The following is a 17,740-nucleotide window of genomic DNA, read 5'->3' as shown; positions in this document are numbered from 1 at the left end:
ATCAATGGATGCTTAAAATAGTGGATAACATTTTGAGAAATAGAATATTTCATAATCTCAAAGTACCCCCTCACAAAATTCTTACTAATTACAAAGAGGAAAAACAGTAACTTAATAGTGGGAGAAGCCTGGCAAACAACATCAAGTGATCAAAGATAACATCACTAGTAACGGGTCAAATCAAAATCATGTACCACCTGATGGGATGCAAAGAGAACACAGCATCATTTCTGTGATATCCCTGCCCACACACAACATTCCCTACCAAATGGATAATCTGAATCTAATCAGGAGGAAATACCAGACAAACCTAATTTGAGGGGCATTCTACAAAATAACTATTTTGTAATCTTCCAAGGTGTCAAGTCATGTTGGTGAAAGAAAGACTAGGAACTGAAGGAGGTTAAAGAGACATGACAATAAATATAAGACAAGATCTCAGACTGAATTCTTAGATATGAAGAATGTCATTGGGAATAACTGGTAAAATCTGAAGAGGCTTTAATGATTACATAGTAATGAATAAATGTTAATTTCCTGATTTTGATGGTTCTGCTATGTCTATGTGAGGGAATATTCTAATATATAGCAAATACAGGTTAGACTATTCCAGGATAATGGTACTAGGTCTGCACCTTACAAGTAATTCAGAGGGAAAAAATGTTCTTTGTACTATTCTTGCAAGATTTTTTTTAAGTTCAAATGACTTCAAAATAAAAAGGCAAAATACGAAATAGAATGTGCTGGTTGGGAATCATTGGCTGAAAGCAAAGAAATTGATGGTAACCAACTTGAAAATTAAGAAATGTATTTACTGACAGGAGACTGGATAGCCATAAGGAGGACTTGAATGAAAAATGAACTTCAGAGAGGACAAGCAGCAGGCAGCACCGAGAAATCTTGTTCAACCCTATTATGAGGCTGGAGCCCTTTCAAGCCTCCTCTTAGAATCTCCACCTGAGAAGCTTGAACTTCCACACCTGTGGGCCTCCTCAAGTTTAAGTTTGGCAGAATCAGTAGTTCCATTGTTCCACTTGCATCTCTAGGTTTCTGCTTTCTCTTGGTTTACCATTTTGTCAGCTCTTCATGCTTTCAAGATTTGTTTTCAGTGGGAAGGTTTGTCCAAACAATCTAGGTGACCATATTCCATAAAGATAAATCTTTGCTTTATTCTCTTCATAGCCCTTACCACTTCCTAAAAAGTCTGTGTATTTCTTTACTTTCTCTCTGCACCAGACTGAAAACTGAGATGACAGGGCCCATCTGCCTTGCTCATTATTACATCCTCTCCCAAGGAAAAAGCAAGCATGGCCACAAAGAACCTCTGCTACCAGAGGTCTGACAAATCTTCCAGAAGACTAACCTAGGCACATACTCCTCAAATTACCCTGAGACCCATAAAAGCACATCCATTCCTCTACATATCACGCTTAAAACCATTTTTGATATCTGGCTCCTCTGGGTTCATTGTCCCCAGCTGCTCTCTTTCAGGTGTACCTTACCTCTTCCTTCTCCACTCAATACATGCTGGGAATGGCTCTTCTTTATTTGGAAAATTGCTGCTTATCTTTTAATAACCTGTTCAAATGCTACCTGCTCTATGAATCTTTCCCCTTATCTCTAGACAGGGCCCCATAGCCTCTTTAACCAACTCTACTATAAAGACCCTTACCATATTGTACTGAAATACTTTGGTAATTTCTCTGGTCTTCTCACTGAAATGTTCATGTTCATCACTGTATCCCCAATACTTAGCACAGTGCCTGGAACATATTAGGAGACCTATAAATGTTGACAACATCCTAGGGCATCAGAGCAGATTAGTGCTCTCTGGTCAAACTGCTTTCAACTACTTGTAACTGAGTCTCAAGTTACCCAGGAACTAAATAAACATTCATATAAAATATTAATAATTAAAATATCCTCTTAGGCCTTAGGATATTTTAATTCATTCATTTTACATTGGCATCCAAAGATCTACCTTGTGAAAAAACATCCCTGGGCAAATTCTAGGGCAAATTTTGAGAAACACTGTTCTGGACTATTTGTGACTTTCAGCTTATCCTCATTCACTTTGGTCTTGGCTGGTCCCCTCTCTAGTTAATCAGCCTCTATAAAACAAGACAGACATCCCACACAGTTCTGCTTTGCTGCTTTGGCATTTTGATGTAGATTGTCACTTTCTTCGTTGGATTTCCACAGAGACTTGAGGACTCAATTGTTTTGTTGAACTCTAATTTTATGTGATTTTATGTCCTGCAAAACTCATAGTCATTTTGACTTTTAGTTCTCATACTTCATGGTTTCTAATCTGAATTCCAAATCAGCTATCTGGGACTCCTAGCTCTATCCCCACCCACATAATTTTTCATTGAAAAAAACCCACTAGACCTCCTGGACCTTGAAGGCCACTCTCTGCCCAGAGCTCCTAAAGGCTTCTACCTAAGTTTTCCTCACATCTACAGTTCCTCCTAAAAAGCTATGAAAGGAAGCAAGATGAATGCATGCTTTGAAGCAAAATGTCAGTTCTTTTGCAGTTATAAAATTGGTTTTTTTGTTTCACTTGATGCTGACTTAAGGGGCTGAAATATCTGAGTTCTCAAGCTTCATTAACCACTATCCCATTAAATGTCATGTCAAGTGAAGAGCAATCTTGAGGCTCTTCTTCTATTTCCTGAGCTGTGGTACATTTTATCTTCATCCCCCTTGATGAACCCCATTAAATTTGTTTCCTTATCTGGTTCCCCCAGGAACATGAGTAAGATAGATCTGGCCTGTTTATCCAATATAAAGATGGTCCCAGCAGAATGACACTCCTAAGAGTTATTTTAGGCCCCAGTGAATGCCAGTAAGTGATGTGATCTGATCTACATGACCATGTCCAAGCTGTAGAACATTAAAGAAACCCTGCTTATTATCATATGTTGTTTTAAGAGTTTTCAACTTGCAAAAAAACTGTATTGTTTCCAGGACAATGTCCTGGAATGCCCACAGGAGCCAGGAGTATAATATAAATGTGTGAATCTAGAATATGTAAGAAAATAAAGTTTGGTGAGTATTGTGGGAAAATGAGAATAGATTTCACCAAAAGGTAATTGAACTGAAAAATAAAATTGCTAGAAGTCGGGGATCCCTGGGTGGCTCAGTGGTTTAGCGCCTGACTTTGGCCCAGGGCCTGGTCCTGGAGTCCCGGGATTGAGTCCCACATCGGGCTCCCTGCATGGAGCCTGCTTCTCCTTCTGCCTGTGTCTCTGTCTCTCATGAACAAATAAGTAAAATCTTTAAAAAAAATTGCTAGAAGTCCCTAAAACATAAAATCTGTTGACCACCACCCTGCCACATTCATCTATATTCTAGCTACTATATTTGATTTACCCATAGTTTTTAACTAGATACTTTAGTTAGGTTCTAGGTTAAGCTCTTGTAACAAAGAAACCTGAAAATTCAGTGGGTTAAATAACACAGAATTTTATTTCTCCAAGAGACCAATCAAACTAGGTAGACAATCTGGGCCTATGGCAGCTCTGCTCCATGAGTACTCTCAGGTATCCAAGATAATAAAGCAATTCAGCCATCCTATACACATGCTTCCATCTGTGTATCAAAGTGTCTGTTCCAGATATCACCATTTCCCAAGAGGCAAGAGGGGAAGTAGATTCATTTTAAGAACATGTCCCAACATTGTCCATATCACTTCCACTCAATTACACTGTCTCTCCTGGGGCTCCCATGAGCACTGCTAAAACCCATGGAGGGAGTTATAATACTAAAAAGACAGAAGAGAATAAGAGATGCTGGGAGTCAGTAACAGTTTCTGTCGTGCTAGGTTTTCAGATAAACCCAAGAAAGTTTCTATAAACCTAAATTTTTCTCCAATCTTTAAAAATTGTGTTTACTGGTAAATCAATTCTGAACCAATCAGCTTTTAATATTTGGCATTTAACTCTGCACCAACACTCTATATGACTAAAAAGAATTGCTCACAAATTCACATGAGTAGTACAGTTGTCGAAAAGCAAGAATAACATAGAGAAGTCTGGATAGTAATGAGCCTTAAGGGCATCATTTAATAGGTGTAATGTAAGCAATCAACTACAATTATTACTAGAACATGACATACTATGAAAAAAACAGCAAAGGGGAAGAAAGGTAAAGACTAGTCCAATTCAAGGTAAATGCAAAGGGCAAAATGTCTTATTCTTTATTACTCAAGCATCTACATATTGTTGCTATTATTAACCCATCTTATTCCAAAAAGAAATGATGAAAATGCAATAAGGATACATAAACACAGAAGGTAACAAATTAGACCTAAGTAAGAAACTTTTAAAAACAAACAAAGGTATGGGTATAAAATGGGTCTAAAAAGGAGCTGGCACTGCTTTGATAGTGAATTTTAGCAGGTGGCAGCTTAGGTCACCAAAAAGACTGATTGTCTGGCTGCAAAATTCACAGCATTCCTAAGGTTCTTTCCTTTCAGTTTCTGTTCCCTTGACTTAGTTCTCTGCATATGTCTTGCATTTTCATGGTACATGACTATGCTGTTGCCTCTGCCTGCATACCATCTCCTCCACCTTCTCTTTACCACAGTCTCCCCTGTCCCAGGCCAAACAATTGCTGCCTTTGGAGGTCTTCCCAGATTTTCCAACAGAGTTACTCATTCTCTTTCTTATTCCCACAGTCACTTACATTATAGCAGTCATAATCTAAACTTCTGCTGAATTCCAATTTATTTTGTGTTAATATCCCCTTCAACAAGGTGTATACTCATTAAAGCCAACACCTATGGTTTCTTTACTCATCTTAATTTTTCCCTTTTCCTAGGAAAATGCCCTACAGACATAGCAGGTGCTCAATCGATGCTGCTGAATCTATAAGTAAAAGTTTGTATTTCTAGCTGTCCACTCTATTGAAAACTGCTCTTCATTGTCCATTCTTCCCTACCATCCTTGAGCTCCCCATATTGCACAAGGAGCCATGCATAAGGACATTTACTGCATCATATTGTTTATAAATACGTAAAGCTAACAATCACCTTATTTCTCTGAGTATAGACATAAACTACTTAATTCATATACCAGAACCCTATATAGCAATTAAAATAAATAAATCAATGTACATTTATTGGTCAATAAGAATAAATCTCAAAAAAGCATTAAATGAAAAAATCAAGTTCATAAACAATACATAAAGTGTGATATCATTGACATAAATTACATGGATTATTTTTCACTAAAAAGACAGGTAATTTTTTTCAAAGAAAAATAAATTTAAAAAAATAATGACTCTTCCCTCAACCCCAATTTCCCCCCAGCTTCTGTGCTTTTTTTTCTTTTTGAAGATTTTCCTTTTAAGTAATCTCTACACCCAGTGTGGGGCTTGAAATTGTAATCTCAAGATTGAGAGTCATGTGCTCTACCAACTGAGCCAGGCAGGTGTCCCTGTACTGTCTTTATATGGCTTATTCTGGTACAAAGCTCAGGAACTGGGAAAAAAATTCCATAATCAAGGAAGACAAGAGCCCAGAAAGCTCTGTCCTCTACAGTTCTTAAGTTTCTATCACATGGGGAAGTTCAAACTCTGCATCTAGACATCCCTGAAAAATCTCTAAGTAATTATTTTACCACATATTAGTGATGAAACAAAGAAAAACTGAGAAGGATGCTGATAGGTTTTAGCTCCAAGAAACTACTAAGAATACTCAGGGACAATGGAATTTTAATGTGTGGATTTAAAACCCCTGTTAGTTAACTATGGATTCATCCATTGGTGAGTGGAAAAGAATCCACATTGCAGAAAGGAAAACTAAAAAAATCTCTACTCCTAAGAGAGAGGACTCAATGCTTCCTCCCCGTTAGAGGAGAACATTACACTCAACCCATTTCACCCAATTTCCAGAGTCTAGAGGAAAATGAAGTTGAGAAGAATATAAGAATATTAAATGGGAAATCAGGAGATCTGGGCTTCTAATTATTCTCCATTTGCCTCCACTCCCAGATCCATTCTCTGCCCAGCTCCAATTTCTGAGAGGCTAGGCTATCTGGACTATTTCATTAAGGTGTCTACTTGGATTTGCCCAGTGGGAGGCATTTACAGGGGATGAGAATAAGAGAAAAGAGAGAGGTTAAGGAGTTTCTCCCTCCCTTCCTCCCAGCATTGGTGCCACAATTCTAGCAGTGGCTGTGTCCCTGCACAACTAAAGGTCAAGTAACATTCCCCAGATTCATCAGATACTGGGATGCTGATGGGGATCTCAGTTCGAGACTCAGCTCTGCCCCTAACAAGCTGAAAGAACATGAATAAATTACTTCTTCATGGGCCCCAGCACACCATTATGTGAGGGGAAAACAGATGACACTGAAAATCTCATCCCCCTGGAAGATTCTGCAATCCACTTGAGCCTGAAACAGGATGGAATCCTATCTCAAGTGATTTTTTGCAGCATATGCCCCTTTTAAGGGAAAGCTACAGATGTTTACCCTCCCATTTTTTATCCCTTCCAAAGGACATGCTTCTGTAGAATGAGCTTGCGCCAACAGCTGATTGGCCCAAATGTTTTCCTTAATTTCACTTCCTTCCCCTGCTCTGAGCTTTTGCAGAGAGATGCAGGGTGCTCAGCCCTACTTAGACAATACTCACTGAGCTTCATCATCCAGGGAGAGGCCATCATGGCTCTGACAGGGACAGTTCATAGCATCAGAGCCATCAACAAGCTTGTGGAGGTGCCAAACCAATTCCAAGTCCTTCTCCTTTCCGGACTCTCTTTGCACTCCAGTTCTATTTCCCTCTTTCCCAAACACCTCCTGCTTCCTCTTTCATCTATTTATTGCATCCTGTCCTTTGTGTGTTACTTCTCGACTATTAGAGAGACAAGAAATACAAAGTTCTTGGCCCTTATAGCTTCAATGCTTTATTCAAAGAGCCCATTGGCAAAAAGGCTGGTCAGCAACTTCTGAGCCTAATGCCAAGAAACCTCTGGCCTGCAAGCATCAGTACCTCTACTAAAATAAGATACCTCACAAAGCTGTCCACCTGGAATGGATGAGCAGCTGGCATAAAGGACATCTGGGGTGCTTCCAGCTAGGCACAAGGTAGAGATTGCCTGCCAGTACCACTGATATGATCCAAATGTTTGCTTAATTTCTATTTGAGCACTCATTCCAGGGCTGGCAGGAAACTTATTTTCAGTCTGTTTTGGCATCCTTCATCCCTGTGTCCAAAGAGAAGGCTGTTTCTGAGGCACCAAGGCACTAGGAGACCTTCTGGTCATCAAGTCATATTTCACAGCATGGCCTCTTCAGATCTGAGTGAGCCCCCTTGCTTCTTCTATAGGCTGTTCCTGAGACCTTGGATCTTTTTATAGGTCTCCCTAGATACGCACAGGCATCCCTTTCTCAGCACACCTCCAAGAAGACAAGGCCAGGTTCCTCCTTCAGGATCCATAGACTCCTCTACTCTCATTCACTGTAAACAGGAATGACAGTCTTCAAAAGGGAGGAAATCCTTCTCGCTCCATAGTCCTGATCAAGATACATTATCCATGCCCTGAATTTTCTCATCTCTTTGGGGCTTGGGCTTTTAAAAGCAAAAACCAGGATTTCTGCTTTCTGCCCTGCCACCCACTTCCCTTGAGTTCAATGAACACAGGACTAGCCCCCTGCTTGAAAAGGGGGAAGGAAGAAGAAAGGGCAGAGAGAGAAATAAGAAAACAGAGTACTCAAAGCTTCAGAGTAACACCTGATTTATGCTTTTACTTTAGAATAACAGCTTATCTATACTCTCTTCAGTTCACATTTAAGCTAATCTCAACCTCCAACCTCACCTCTACCATTACATAGCTTTAACAATAGATATAAACACTTTATTTACATGGATAGCAACACAGGCCATACATTTATTGAGCATTGTGGGCATTTTCACCATGCACCCCATTCTAAACTGACAATCTGAGATGAAGAGGGACACTATATCATACTTAAAGGATCTATTCAACAAGAGGACTTAACAATCCTCAATATATATGCTCCGAATGTGGGAGCTGCCAAATATATAAATCAATTATTAACCAAAGTGAAGAAATACTTAGATAATAATACACTTATACTTGGTGACTTCAATCTAGCTCTTTCTATACTCGATAGGTCTTCTAAGCAAAACATCTCCAAAGAAACGAGAGCTTTAAATGATACACTGGACCAGATGGATTTCACAGATATCTACAGAACTTTACATCCAAACTCAACTGAATACACATTCTTCTCAAGCGCACATGGAACTTTCTCCAGAATAGACCACATACTGGGTCACAAATCGGGTCTGAACCGATACCAAAAGATTGGGATTGTCCCCTGCATATTCTCGGACCATAATGCCTTGAAATTAGAACTAAATCACAACAAGAAGTTTGGAAGGACCTCAAACACATGGAGGTTAAGGACCATCCTGCTAAAAGATAAAAGGGTCAACCAGGAAATTAAGGAAGAATTAAAAAGATTCATGGAAACTAATGAGAATGAAGATACAACCGTTCAAAATCTTTGGGATGCAGCAAAAGCAGTCCTAAGGGGGAAATACATCGCAATACAAGCATCCATTCAAAAACTGGAAAGAACTCAAATACAAAAGCTAACCTTACACATAAAGGAGCTAGAGAAAAAACAGCAAATAGATCCTACACCCAAGAGAAGAAGGGAGTTAATAAAGATTCGAGCAGAACTCAACGAAATCGAGACCAGAAGAACTGTGGAACAGATCAACAGAACCAGGAGTTGGTTCTTTGAAAGAATTAATAAGATAGATAAACCATTAGCCAGCCTTATTAAAAAGAAGAGAGAGAAGACTCAAATTAATAAAATCATGAATGAGAAAGGAGAGATCACTACCAACACCAAGGAAATACTAACGATTTTAAAAACATATTATGAACAGCTATACGCCAATAAATTAGGCAATCTAGAAGAAATGGACGCATTCCTGGAAAGCCACAAACTACCAAAACTGGAACAGGAAGAAATAGAAAACCTGAACAGGCCAATAACCAGGGAGGAAATTGAAGCAGTCATCAAAAACCTCCCAAGACACAAGAGTCCAGGGCCAGATGGCTTCCCAGGAGAATTTTATCAAACGTTTAAAGAAGAAATCATACCTATTCTCCTAAAGCTGTTTGGAAAGATAGAAAGAGATGGAGTACTTCCAAATTCGTTCTATGAAGCCAGCATCACCTTAATTCCAAAGCCAGACAAAGACCCCGCCAAAAAGGAGAATTACAGACCAATATCCCTGATGAACATGGATGCAAAAATTCTCAACAAGATACTGGCCAATAGGATCCAACAGTACATTAAGAAAATTATTCACCATGACCAAGTAGGATTTATCCCTGGGACACAAGGCTGGTTCAACACCCGTAAAACAATCAATGTGATTCATCATATCAGCAAGAGAAAAACCAAGAACCATATGATCCTCTCATTGGATGCAGAGAAAGCATTTGACAAAATACAGCATCCATTCCTGATTAAAACTCTTCAGAGTGTAGGGATAGAGGGAACATTCCTCGACATCTTAAAAGCCATCTATGAAAAGCCCACAGCAAATATCATTCTCAATGGGGAAGCACTGGGAGCCTTTCCCCTAAGATCAGGAACAAGACAGGGATGTCCACTCTCACCACTGCTATTCAACATAGTACTGGAAGTCCTAGCCTCAGCAATCAGACAACAAAAAGACATTAAAGGCATTCAAATTGGCAAAGAAGAAGTCAAACTCTCTCTCTTCGCCGATGACATGATACTCTACATAGAAAACCCAAAAGTCTCCACCCCAAGATTGCTAGAACTCATACAGCAATTCGGTAGCGTGGCAGGATACAAAATCAATGCCCAGAAGTCAGTGGCATTTCTATACACTAACAATGAGACTGAAGAAAGACAAATTAAGGAGTCAATCCCATTTACAATTGCACCCAAAAGCATAAGATACCTAGGAATAAACCTCACCAAAGATGTAAAGGATCTATACCCTCAAAACTATAGAACACTTCTGAAAGAAATTGAGGAAGACACAAAGAGATGGAAAAATATTCCATGCTCATGGATTGGCAGAATTAATATTGTGAAAATGTCAATGTTACCCAGGGCAATAGACACGTTTAATGCAATCCCTATCAAAATACCATGGACTTTCTTCAGAGAGTTAGAACAAATTATTTTAAGATTTGTGTGGAATCAGAAAAGACCCCGAATAGCCAGGGGAATTTTAAAAAAGAAAACCATATCTGGGGGCATCACAATGCCAGATTTCAGGTTGTACTACAAAGCTGTGGTCATCAAGACAGTGTGGTACTGGCACAAAAACAGACACATAGATCAGTGGAACAGAATAGAGAATCCAGAAGTGGACCCTGAACTTTATGGGCAACTAATATTCGATAAAGGAGGAAAGACTATCCATTGGAAGAAAGACAGTCTCTTCAATAAATGGTGCTGGGAAAATTGGACATCCACATGCAGAAGAATGAAACTAGACCACTCTCTTGCACCATACACAAAGATAAACTCAAAATGGATGAAAGATCTAAATGTGAGACAAGATTCCATCAAAATCCTAGAGAAGAACACAGGCAACACCCTTTTTGAACTCGGCCATAGTAACTTCTTGCAAGATACATCCACAAAGGCAAAAGAAACAAAAGCAAAAATGAACTATTGGGACTTCATCAAGATAAGAAGCTTTTGCACAGCAAAGGATACAGTCAACAAAACTCAAAGACAACCTACAGAATGGGAGAAGATATTTGCAAATGACATATCAGATAAAGGGCTAGTTTCCAAGATCTATAAAGAACTTATTAAACTCAACACCAAAGAAACAAACAATCCAATCATGAAATGGGCAAAAGACATGAACAGAAATCTCACAGAGGAAGACATAGACATGGCCAACATGCATATGAGAAAATGCTCTGCATCACTTGCCATCAGGGAAATACAAATCAAAACTACAATGAGATACCACCTCACACCAGTGAGAATGGGGAAAATTAACAAGACAGGAAACAACAAATGTTGGAGAGGATGCGGAGAAAAGGGAACCCTCTTACACTGTTGGTGGGAATGTGAACTGGTGCAGCCACTCTGGAAAACTGTGTGGAGGTTCCTCAAACAGTTAAAAATATACCTGCCCTACGACCCAGCAATTGCACTGTTGGGGATTTACCCCAAAGATACAAATGCAATGAAACGCCGGGACACCTGCACCCCGATGTTTCTAGCAGCAATGGCCACTATAGCCAAACTGTGGAAGGAGCCTCGGTGTCCAACGAAAGATGAATGGATAAAGAAGATGTGGTTTATGTATACAATGGAATATTACTCAGCTATTAGAAATGACAAATACCCACCATTTGCTTCAACGTGGATGGAACTGGAGGGTATTATGCTGAGTGAAGTAAGTCAGTCGGAGAAGGACAAACATTATATGTTCTCATTCATTTGGGGAATATAAATAATAGTGAATTGGAAAATAAGGGAAGGGAGAAGAAATGTGTGGGAAATATCAGAAAGGGAGACAGAACGTAAAGACTGCTAACTCTGGGAAACGAACTAGGGGTGGTAGAAGGGGAGGAGGGCGGGGGGTGGGAGTGAATGGGTGACGGGCACTGGGTGTTATTCTGTATGTTAGTAAATTGAACACCAATAAAAAAAAAATAAATAAATAAACTGACAATCTACTGGGTCCTAGATACCATTGTGGGGCCTCTTCAAAGCCTCCTAGTCCTCTCCTATACTGGTGCTGAGGAAATAATCCAGATAGCCTGGGGGTGCCACTGGAGGGCAGACAGGGAAGGAGTCCTAAACAGAGCTCCAATCAAAAGCACAGGCTTTTCTGCATGCAAGTTTTGAGTCCAAACTCCCCCTCTGTCAACTGTGAATAGTGTGATTTTAGGCCTCAGTTCCTTCTAATGTAAAATGTATATAACAATAGTACCTACTTGAAAGGACTGCTGCCATGAGACATGAGAATGTGCACAAAGCACCAACCTTAGCATTTGTGGGCCCAATAGGTGATCTTTGCCTTCATTATTATTAAGACTTTCTATTACATGTGCCCCAAACTCTTCTGGAGTTCTTCTGGCCCCTTCCTGCCCATGGGAATCTAAAAAAGACAGATTGATTATGAAAAAGACAAAGCAGGCAACATAGTGCCCATGATGCAATCCCAGGAACCAGGACCCTCACTCTTGGTCTCCCAATGTCACATGTTGGGGGACAGTTCACTAGGCATTGCACTAGATGCTACTGATGCATGGGCAGCTTCACTAGCATGGTAGAAGCACTCTTAATCCCAACATAGAGGGTTGCAGAAGGCTCTTGGAAAACGTGATGCCTAAGATCAATCTGGAAAAATGAGTTGAAGGTTGCTGGGTGCATTAGAGGGATGAGAATGAGGAAGATTCAGTGTTATATTAGATCATGCAAAGTAGAAAGTAAAAATGGAGAAGTTACCAGAAGTCAAGTCATAAAGAGCCTTATAGATCATACTGAGAACTTCAGACTTTATTCTGAAGCTACTAAGAAGTTACCAAAGTATGTTAAGAAGTAAAATAGATTTTTATTTTAAAAATGAATGCTGATGTTAGAGTGAGAAATGAGCAAGAAGCAGAAAGAAAGACTGGTAATAGGAAAACAGGTAGGAGGTAATTGTAATAATCGGAGTGAGAGATGATGATTCTCCAAACTAAGTCAGTGGGGATGGCAAAGAGAGGATACATAATAATAATTTTAATTGATAATATTTGAGTGTTTCCTATGTACCAGACACTGTCTAAGACCTACATGGGTTAGGCCATTTTAAAGCTCACAAAAGCTCTTTGTGTCAGGTACATTTATTATCCTTAATCTTCAGATGAGGAAAATGAGGCAGGGTCCCACAGATAGAAAACCTACAGAAACAGGAGTCTAACTTGGGCAGTCTCACTCCAAAGTTCTACTCATTGACCTGTGCTCCCAGGATATTTTTGGAACTACCAAATTGGTTGTGGGGCTTTGATAGAGGGAGAAGTCAGGGATTACCTCTAGACTTGGATAATGGAGAAAAAGGAATTGCAGAGGATGATGGACTTGTTTTGGAGAAGCTGACTTTCACACACTCCCTGAACATCTAAGGAGAGATGGTAAGTAGGTAGTTGGCACGTTGGCAACTGGAGGGAGACAGTATCTTACATTAAGTCTTCAGCACCTGAACTCTCAGGTGCTTAATAAGTGAGCATTTGATTACTGGAAATTTGGAAGTCATCAACAGAAGCTGTAAGAGTAGATGTGATTACTCAGGTTACGAATATATGTAAGAGGAGAAGTGGATCAATGATGGATTCTGAGAAAGAACTAACATATAAGGAGTAGACAGAGGAAGATCAGCCACAAGGGTATTCATTCAACACATTTTAAGACCTCCATCTATAAAATATGGAAGGCAATACTTTCCCCGTTGTTATAACATGGTGGTGAGGTAGGAAGAGTGACAGGATTAGGAAGCAGAAAACTATCAACACTGATTATAATTATCAACACTTAGTTATAATGTGCATCTAATCTGTTAGAAAATACCCATCAAGACTTCTAAATAACAGGATGATTTGGACAATGAAGAGCATGGATGAACTATATCCTTCTGGATATAGTCTTGCTGGTCAATATAAACCCATACCAGGCTCTGCCTATCAGACAAGGCATGACTTCAATCTCACCTCTGTCAGATATTTTTCCTGCCCATTTCACTTGCTGATGGGGGCTTATGCAGACACAAGATCCCTGCAAATGTACTCTAGCTGAGTTCATTTCAAAGAAAGCAAGACTACTTCAATTCCATATTTACCTGTGAAAATCCCAAACCAATGATTACTGGGATATCAGAATTTAGGGGGAAATACGGAATAATTAAATATTTCTTTAAAAAAGAAGGGTTTGTATTATTTTTAATACTGTTTACTATTCATTCACTGACAAAAAGGTGAAATAGTACTGGATTTCTCCTATAGACACATTATACTTAATGGTGTTCCCACCAACGCATGACATCTCTGGACATTTGATTTTATTATTCCTAAGTAGGTAATGCCTCTTACCATCATTTGTTTTGCTTTGAGTATTTTGTTTTGTTTTGTTTCCAGAAAGGCTGACTTACTGGGAGGTATTCTGACATCATCTTTCAGCCTGGCTAGCAGTCTTGGGACCAGGGACAGGAGTCCTCCTGTGACTGATCCAAGTCTCTGCACACCAGGGCTCATTTTCCTATGCTCCTGTGGATGGAAACTGAGGTCCTAATGGAATAGGACTTGGTCCCAGGCCTTCTGCCACTCAATAAGCTCAAGGCCTTGCTGCCCATGGCTCCTCTGAAGACCAGCCTGGCCAGCCTGCTGCCATCTCCACCAGTGGAGTTTACCACAGAGATGTTCAGAGCTCCCACTTCATCTCCTGCCAACTGGATCTCCTCACCCTCCAGCAGCTTGGGGTAGGTGGGGATCTCAATGTCCAGGGCCATTTTGATGTCTGTGAGCTCCTGGTACTTGCACAGTTGCCATACTATGTCCTGCTTGGCTTGTTGCAGGATGGCCTCCAGCTCCTCCTACTTGACACATGCATGAATCTTTGAATGCCAGGTTCCCATGTTCTTCAACCTCAGCAGTGGCAGCTTCCAACTTGACACACTGGTTCTTCATGCTGTTGCTCTCAGCCTACAGCCTCTGAATGGCACAGGTCATCTCTGCAAGCTCAGTAGGGTACTCTGAAGGTCTTCCTCATGCTCCCCAGCCTGGACCTGGAGGGTCTCAAACCTGATCTGATACCAGGCCTCAGCCTCATCTTGGCTGTGGTTAGCCACCTCTTTGGGCCTTGATCTCAGCAATGATACCATGTGGGTCCAGGGAGTGACTGTTGTCCATGGACAGCATGATGGACATGTCCAAGATCTGGGACTGCAGCTTTGCCAGCTCTATCTCATAGAAGGTCTTGAGGAAGTTGATCTCATTAGTCAGGGCATCTACCTTGGCATCCACATCCACCTTGTTCATGCAGACAGCATCCATGTCCTTTTTCAGCACCAGGAACTCATTCTCAGCAGCCAAATGATAGTTGATTTCATCCTGGTACTTGTTCTTGAAGTTTTCCAAAATGTCCTAATGTTCCACAGCTCCACCTCCAGGCAGCTCCCATCTAGCTGCAGCAATTCAAGCTGCCACCACAGGCCAGCAATGTGGGCCTCAAAGAAGCCAGGGGGACAGTTCCTCTTGGTCAATTTCTGTTCCTCCAGCAGGGCCTGCTTGGTCTCTAGCAGCTTGTTCTGTGGTTCTAGAAACCATACCTTATCACTGAAGGAGGGATATGTTGTTGAGGGTCTTCATCTGCTTGCACTCCTCCTGGTGCACCTGCTGGGGAGGGGCTGATATCCACTCGAAGTGAAGCCAGCCGGCTCTGATTGATGGTGACCTCGTGGATGCCAGCACCCACTGCACCCAAGTAGGCAGAGCACAGGGCCATGTTCAGCCGGGAGGCACCCAGGCTGTAGAGGCTGCTACTGCTGAAGCCACTGGGGTGCTCAGAGCTCAGGCACACCTGGGCGCCCCACTCCAGAAAGGCAGTGGAGCCTGACCTGAAGGCCTGGGAGCTTAAGTGGATGCACATACCTGCTAGACCAGGTTGGACCTCGCAGAGAGTGTAAGGGGGCCAAACTCCCTTAACATCATTTGTAATAGGTTAGCCTGATACAGAATTGCCAGATGTATCAAATAAAATACAAGATGCCCAGTTGAATTTGAAATTTAGATAAATAATAAATAATTTTCAGTACAGGTATGTCCCAAACATTACATGACTTAAAATACACATATAACTAGACATCTTGCATTTTATTTATACCTAGTCTAATAGCAATGATCTTGTTTGTTTGTTTGTTTGTTTGTAGGATTCACAACAAGAGATCTGAAGGCCTCTGGTGCTATACATAGGAGAGTTCTATCCTTGGCTGGTTAGGGACGAGCTCTGCTCAGGTAGGTGGAGGCCAGGTGGCTGGTTTATACATAAGATGCAGCCTGGCTCCCTGGTTCTCCATGCTTACTTTTCTTCTGAGATCCCAAATCTACCAGCAAAGAAATAGCTTGGCCAACTTGAACATGAACTCTGAGGGCAATAATAATACCTTTTTTTACATTTGTATTTCATGCTGAACTCTCCTCTTCTAATTTTAGCTTTATTTGCCTTTATTTTCTCTTTAGTTTCAATGTTGTCTTTGAGAATTCCCTGAACTGGTGAAAAGCTTTTTAACTATGGACCCAGCAGGGTGGCCACAATGAAACTAAAGGAGAAACTGGTCCTGTTCTCAGTCCACAAACAAAACATTGCTTCTCACTACACCCGGGGAAGGAAGGCAACCATCTTTCAAACATTGTAATCATGGTTTGTGTATTGTATACATGAATTGTGTATTGTTCTAAGACATTTACAGTATCCATGTGTCTGTCCACCCATTTGTGAGTTCTGCCAACAATTACTACTGATCATCTTATTTTGCTAATGAGGAAAAGCCAAGCCCCACATCATGGAAAGGTACTGGAACCAGGTCTCAGATTCCCATTTAGCGACAAGCAAAGACATGGTAATTATGGTTGTTTTGAAACAGTCAAGGCTTTCTTTCTGCACCAGGCTGTGCATCTTCACTGAACATAAAAAGACTGGTGTTTGCCCCCTGTGTTGGGTGGCATTATCAGGGTGCTCTTTAGTTCTTAGTGCTTTTTATAGAGAAAACTTTAAAATACTCTTTTTTTCCCCCTCTACTCTCTATACTTCATATGGTTCCTTCTATTCCTTGTTCTTTGGATTTTACTATATCTGTAAAGTCAAATCACATTCTTATGATTTTTTCCAGGATGGTCTCAAGGACTCAGTTCTCAATGGCTAGTAAAACAATTCATCTTACACCTTACACTTTGACCATGTATCAACACTAAATCTATGCTAGGTGTTTCATGTCATATAAGCATTTGTATAATGTATTTAGGACAGAAAACTCATATGTGCAAGGTACCAAACAAAGACAGTTAACACTTTATAAACACAATTAAAAATACATTATTGTACTAAAAATATTGAAAAGGTAATAAATGCTCATTGAAGTTTAAGCTCAGTTTTATAAACTCAGACAACCGCTAAATTGATAACCTTGATACAGATGAAAGAGGGAAACATGTTTTCTCTTCTCCCTGGAGAGGAAAATGCATTATCTTCTCTTCACGGCTTTCAGGCACCTGACAGCTGAACTTGGCCTTGGGCCAGTGAGTGACTCACTCAGTTATTGTCACGGTAATGAAAGGGTCTTTTGCTCCATCAGTTGCAAGTTTTTGCAAGACGTTAGATAGAAGCACAGTTTAGAAATGTCAGTAAACACTATCCCTCTCAGTAAGGCAGCCCAGAGTCCTGGGACTCTGTGGTGGCTCACACTTGGTCTCCTCAAAAGTCATTTGAAGACACAGTGTGAAGAGCTCCAGGCTCCAAGATTTCCAAGCCAGGGTGAGAAGAGCTACCCAGGGAATGGCTTTGGCTCCACTGGAATATTCATCCAAGCAGGAGAGGATATGGAGAGACAGCACAAGGGAACTCCGTGGCATAAATCTTCATTTAGGCAATGACTTTAATTAATTATGCAGTTTCAGTCAAATCATTCAGCCTTTCTGAGCCTCTCTACTTCC

General features: G+C 40.6%; 1 pseudogene; it reads right to left on the bottom strand.

Annotated features, from left to right (window-relative positions):
- Window positions 1-14,283: 14,283 nt before the first annotated feature.
- Window positions 14,284-15,680, bottom strand: LOC112670834 (keratin, type II cytoskeletal 7-like; annotated as a pseudogene).
- Window positions 15,681-17,740: the final 2,060 nt, after the last annotated feature.

Source organism: Canis lupus, chromosome 14 (assembly GCF_003254725.2).
Source record: "Canis lupus dingo isolate Sandy chromosome 14, ASM325472v2, whole genome shotgun sequence".
NCBI classification, from domain to species: Eukaryota; Metazoa; Chordata; class Mammalia; order Carnivora; family Canidae; genus Canis; species Canis lupus.
The sequence above is the reverse complement of the archived record's forward strand: the minus strand, read 5'-3'. Positions and strand labels throughout refer to the sequence as shown.